The sequence below is a fragment of the Prionailurus bengalensis genome, chromosome B2 (genome assembly GCF_016509475.1).
Source record: "Prionailurus bengalensis isolate Pbe53 chromosome B2, Fcat_Pben_1.1_paternal_pri, whole genome shotgun sequence".
Lineage (NCBI taxonomy): Eukaryota > Metazoa > Chordata > Mammalia > Carnivora > Felidae > Prionailurus > Prionailurus bengalensis.
In genome coordinates, this window is record NC_057349.1 from 114055062 (window position 1) to 114061517 (window position 6456).

General features: G+C 37.9%; 1 pseudogene; it reads right to left on the bottom strand.

Moving 5' to 3' along the window:
* Positions 1-3451: 3451 nt before the first annotated feature.
* LOC122490532 lies at positions 3452-4214 on the bottom strand (annotated as a pseudogene).
* Between the last annotated feature and the right edge of the window lie 2242 nt (positions 4215-6456).

The window sequence follows — 6456 nt, forward strand, 5'->3', positions numbered from 1 at the left end:
AATTAGAATTATGTTAATATTAATAAATTTTGTGGCAAAAGTTCTTTTTGGAACTAATTTTATTAAGCATATTAAATTTCTTCATTGATTCTTTATAGTGTGGACAGTTTTATTTTTTACCATATATAGTTCACTAATATTTTTAATAAGATCAACAATTTAAAAATATAATTTCTGGGGCTCCTGGGTGGTTCAGTCGGTTAAGTGTCTGACTTCGGCTCAGATCGTGGTCCCGTGCTTCATGGCTTTGAGCCCCAAATTGGGCTTTGTGCTGACAGCTTTGGAGCCTGATTTCAGAGTCTGTGTCTCCCTCTCTCGCTGCCCCTCCCCTGCTTGCATTCTGTCTCTCTGTTTCCCAAAAATAAATAAATATTTAAAAAACCTTTTAAAAATAAAATATATAATTTATATATTTTTTGTTATGATTTTACTGTGTTGCACATCTTTCTCCATTCTTAGTACTACTCACATGACCTAGGAGGATGGTGCATCTCTTTTAGTAATTTACTACTAAATAGACTACATCTTAAAAAATACAAAATGTGACTTGTATCACTTCCTAAATAGAAATTGCTTTCTTGTCATTGGAAGATTTGTGAGTTGATATTTTAAAATTTCATACTAGCTTGTAGGGTGTCTGCCCTTATACTCATTTGACAAAATACAAATCATATAGATATTGGCTCTGATGGCTGTGTTAATAGACATACAGTGACTAATAGCCCCAATATTTGTATTTTAAAGTAGGAAGGGTGGGGAAAAGAACACCATTGTAATAGTAAATTGAATTATAACTCAGTGAGGTTAATTTACACTTTAGTGATATACTAGTAATAAATGTAGCAAGATTCAATACAAGAGACAACACGCTAGGTCTTTACAATCTCTAATTTTATCTTTTTAGTCTTAAAAGCATTTCCACTGCATGATGAACAAATATTTTATAACCTTCAAAAATATGTTATGATTTTTTATATTTGAAATTAAAATTTATGCAACTAAATTAATCCCTTCCCCAAAATCTGTTTCTAGTCCCTTTAATCTAATCACCCATCACTTAGAAGTCCCAGGGATTTTTTTCTTTTCCAAATTCATCCTTTATTTTTTTCTCTGCCTCTTTCATTATGTGTGTCAACATGCTTCCAAAGCAACCACTTCATTCACTCAATTCGGTGAAAAAAAGAAATCCATCAAGTCAGTTGTTAGGTTCCCTGTAGACAAAATATCCAGCTGATTGACTAGATGTTTCACTTATCAACTGTTTGTTTTGGCATTATTTAGATATAGCCTTGGTCTCCTTCTTTTCTCCCTTTAGTGAGTTTGCTCTCATTGCTTTTGTATTATCTTTTTTGGCATTCTTCTAGCTTCTTCCTTCCACTTTTGATTGTTTAAACCGTTCTATTTACAATTGCATTCTTCGGTTGATCTGTATGATATGTGTTCTAAGAGGTTTAGCACAAAGTATATGGGCTATTTATCTTGATATTCAGAGTCTGTGCTCAAATAACTTGAGTCAAAGTTTGATTTGGAATAAGATTCAAGGCCATGTGTACTAACTTTTTTTCCCCTCATACCTCAGCCAGCTTTCTAGTATTTTTAGAATGTACATGTGTGATAGCAGAGAGAAAATAATGTCAATTATCAAATAATCAGGTACTGATACTTTGCTTCTTCATAATTTCACTTTTATACTACTTCTCTTAGATTCCATGGTCCAGACATCATATTCTTCTGACAAAACCTGGTACCAATGAAACCCTTCATTCTGTGTACTTTCTAAGTTCACCTAAACAACAAAACCTGGTCAAAGAAAAGCACACAAGTGCTCAAACTGGATTTAATTTAAATCTTTAAGAGACACTTCAACACTCCAGAAGACCACTAGACTTTTCTCATAAATTCACATTCCAATTTTTTATCCTTGAATGTTTAATAGAATCTTCCCTTTTAACATTCATATGATGATACCTCAAAACATTCAGAGAAAACAAATGTAATTTGATAAAAACAATACCACATTTCCACCACCAGTTATGAAAACTTGTCTTGGTTTGCACCTGCTTGGCCTTCTATCCTGTTATAAAAAAGAAAGTGTCTCTGCTCTTCAGGCTAGCTCCTCCTGTTTGCCCTGGACCTCATCCCCTTTCTCCTCAAGGGCTTTACTCCTATGAATTTATTGCCTAACCACCCCCCCACCCCTACCCCACCCCCCCTTTCACCTGAATCACCAATTTCTCCCTCTCTGCAGAATTAGCCTATGCACATCTCGACATAACTCATCTTTAAATTAAAAAAAATTGTTTTAATGTTTAGTTATTTTTAAGAGAGAGAGAGAGACAGAGAGAGACAGAGCATGAGTAGGGGAGGGACAGAGAGAGAGGGAGACACAGACTCTGAAGCAGGCTCCAGGCTCTGAGCTGTTAGCACAGAGCTACAAGCAGGGCCCAAACCCACGAACTGCCAGATCATGACCTGAGCCAAATGCTTAACTGAAGGAGGCATCCAGGTGTCCTGCTGACATCACTCATCTTTAAAAAACAAAAACAAGACCAAAACCTTATTTTTTGACCCCACATTCTTTTCCAACTACTGCTCTGGTATTCTCTGACAGCACAACTCCTCAAAATGTAAACCTACTTTTGCTCTCTCCACTTTCTCACTTTCCATTCTCTTCAACCCATTCCAATGAGAAAATTTTTTCCTGGTTGTTGTTTGTTGGTTAGCTTTCCAAAGATCCATTGAAGCAAAAGCTGGATGGTCAGATACCTGATGGGAAAAAATACGCAGTTCCAGTGGTATTCAAAATATTTTTTAAAGGCTAGTATATAGCAAAAGGCTTCATAAATTAGACTGTGCTGTAAACTTTTTTTTTTACCTAAATCTTTAGGAGAATTGGTTCTTAAGAGCCAGAGCTTTTTTTTCTTCTACATCTATCCTCTGCTACTGAAAAACTGCATAAAGTTACTAGAAAGCTATTTCTTTAAGATATGGATTGCTTTTCTATTATTGCTGGAAATATACTGCTGTACTAAGTTGTGTGCAATTTTTATTGATATCATCATGATGGGGCAAAGGTTCATTGAAAACTTATCTCTAGTTTTAACCTTCTTAATCAGAAGTATCCATTTTGAGTGGCTGGCTGTCAACCAGAAGGAGTGAATCCAGAATGATTTTCCTTAGGTTCAGAGAAGTTTGAAAAAGGCAGAGACACACTATTCTTGTCTTCTAGCAGCTTCCTATTAGGTGGCATTCTGAAAAACAAGGCCGTGTTGATATTCTGCAGGTCCAGATGTACAAGAAGGTGGCAGTCCACTTCTCCCTTCCTGTTCTGACTCTTATCCTGCAGGAGGCTAATAGTGTTTTCTATTTCATGCATCTGGACCTCCCTAGACTTAGTTCTTTAAAGCCAGACATTTTTTCCAAGTGAGGGACTCAACCAATATCCTTTTGACTACTGATTCACCTGGTTCAGGGCATCATTGCTCTAGTGTAGTGAGCAGTCTCACAGAGATCAGCAAACTTGGGCTTGTACCATTCTTCAATTTTCCAAAGGTTTTTTGCAACTACATTTTCATTCTGCTGCTGCCTATCGGGGAGAGCAGATATGGGGTCAGGCTTGGAAACATCTACACCACTTTGCCCATGCAACTCCTGAATCTGAGCCTGTAGCTCATGGATTTCATCACTGTGCTGTTTCTCAAAGTCAGTCTCTTCTAGAAGGAGTCCACTTTATGTTCAGGGTCAAAGATTGCCAAAGAAACATTGTCAACATCCTTTCTGAAAGTTTCTAGGGTGCTCTGAGCTTCTCTCTGGAGCATCTCCTCTTGCAGCTTCTTCTGGAGTTGCATGGTGTCCTTGGCCAGGTTGTCACACAGCACCTCAGTGTGGATCTTGTCCGTGGTAAACAGGTCCACCTAATGGCACAGCTCCTGAAAATCCTTCTGGCAGATGTCCCCAGGTGGGACTTACCTGGCCCTTGCACTTGGAAAGCAGGACCTTATTCTGTTGCACTAGGGAGTGCACCTTGGTGCTGTAGGTTAGGTAATACAGTCATTCAGCTCCTGCAGCTCCATTTTCTCATTAGTGTGGGTATTTTTTGAATGCAGTGTTGATGGCATGTGGCCAAGGAGGGTATGGTGTACATGCTGTCCCAGGGACAAGGCATGGGGGCTGCAGTTGATGCTGGGGTGCAGAGCACTGCCCAGGCTGTACATCTGGTGGAACACAGTCACAATGCTTTGTCTGGAGCTGATTCTGCTTGCAGTACTGGGGTCACTGAGGTCCTCAAGTAGGAGAGACAAAGAACCTGATATAGCGGATGTGGATGCAGGGAGTGGCAGTGCTGCCTGGCTCAGGAAGGAGAGGTAAGAAGAGTTAGGTGGGTGTGGGCAGTGGGATCACTGGTATAATCTCTGGCACAGAGACATCCAAGCAAGAGTGGCAGAGCTCCAGTAAAGCTTTTGTTTCCCTTTTCTTCCCTGAAATAGCTCTCACCAAGGTGACAAACTACTTATATCTTGCTAAAGCCAACAATTTTTTTGTCCATATCATCCTCACTTCCCGGAAGCTCCTGAAAAGGCTGACCACTGAAAACACTTGCCCCTCTCAAGGTGCCTGACATTCTTGGTTGCCCTCCCTCATGGTCCCTCCTCAGATAGCTTTAATGGCTCCTCCTCTGTCTAGCTCTAGATGTTGGAGTGCAGGTGAGCTCCACCATGTAGCTTCTCTGCCTCTCTATGTAATCTTACAATTTTCTGTGTCTTTAATTACTTACTTGTTCACATATTGATTCAAAAATTTTTTTAATCTGGAATCTAGGTCTCTTTGACCTCAAAAATCATCTACTAAATTGTCTGCCTTCAATCTCACCTGGGTCGCCAGATTGCTGACTTACCTGCAGATCTTGGGATTTGCCCACCTCCGTAATTACATTACCCAATTCCTTATCATAAATTTCTCTCTCTCTCTCTCTCTCTCTCTCTCACATGTATACGACCTATTGGTAGTTTCCCTGGAGAGCCCTGACTAATATATGCCCAAAGAGATTTCCTTGAATTCCCATAAAAGTTATATTATATTCCATTGTGTGTGTGTGTGTGTGTGTGTGTGTGGCTGTTTTAATAGAGAGCAATATTGTAAAATAATTACAATCAATAGAATATTTTTCTGCTATATTTCTTGGCTAATGGATAGGATTCTTTCTTCACTGGATCTATTAACTTCAGAAATTTAAGCTGAATTAAAGAGAATTGGCACTCATTTCAGGTTCAACACTGAACAATTTGTACTTGCTTTTTGGTGTTGGTGTCACAATGTATTGAAAACATAGTTTTTCACATAAATATGTAGATTTGGATTGTTATTTTTTCTGTTTTCCATAAAAAATTATTCCATAATTTATTTTCCATAAATATTATTTCCATAAATAATTCTATTTAGGTAGGATTATTGATAAGGATGTCTTCTTCCTGATAGGTTCAGTGGTTGCATGATATTGTAGATTGACAGGGACTCCGGGAAAAGACAATTTTCTGGTGGTTAATGATGTTCTTTATTTTACCCATAATGTTATAACTTTCATCTCATGTAAATTGAAATAAATTTCAAACCATTCGTTTTCCTGATCAACCTTTAATCCAATGTTCAAATTCTATTTCAGCTAGCATATTTTGTAATGCACCGAGAATAGCAACACATTCACAATTTTACCATGTAGTTCTTATTATATTTGTCTCAATATAATAGTATCTGCTAAGTAAGCCAACTGTATGTTATTTTTTATTATTGAGTTAAAAAAGAAATTCAATCTTTAATCAAAGATCAATTAAATGTCTAAATTATAAGCCTCCCATTATTTTCCCTAAGTCTACAATAAAGAACCAAGTAATGGAGTGGTATAGAAGTTTATTAAAATATTTGACACTATCATCCAAAAAGTGTCACCTACTTGAGCATGACATTTCTCTTACGTGTAAAGTTGATTTGGGGGCGCCTGGGTGGCGCAGTCGGTTAAGCATCCGACTTCAGCCAGGTCATGATCTCACGGTCCGTGAGTTCGAGCCCCACGTCAGGCTCTGGGCTGATGGCTCAGAGCCTGGAGCCTGTTTCCGATTCTGTGTCTCCCTCTCTCTCTGCCCCTCCCCCGTTCATGCTCTGTCTCTCTCTGTCCCAAAAATAAATAAACTTTGAAAAAAAAATTTTAAGTTGATTTGATTTCTTGAGTTATCAGTGTTTTTCTTATTGAGTACATTTTACTTTCCTGATTTTAAAACTGGTTTTTGTGGAAGCATACGCACTTGGGAAATAAGTACTGGTTTGAGTATCCTTTTTATTGAGTTGTCTTTAACTTTTCTCTTTAATTGTGAAAAATTGTTTTAAATGCCCGTGACTGGATTTTAAATGTAGTTGCCAGAATGATGAGCTCTTAAAGACATTACTCAACTTTATTTAGTTAAT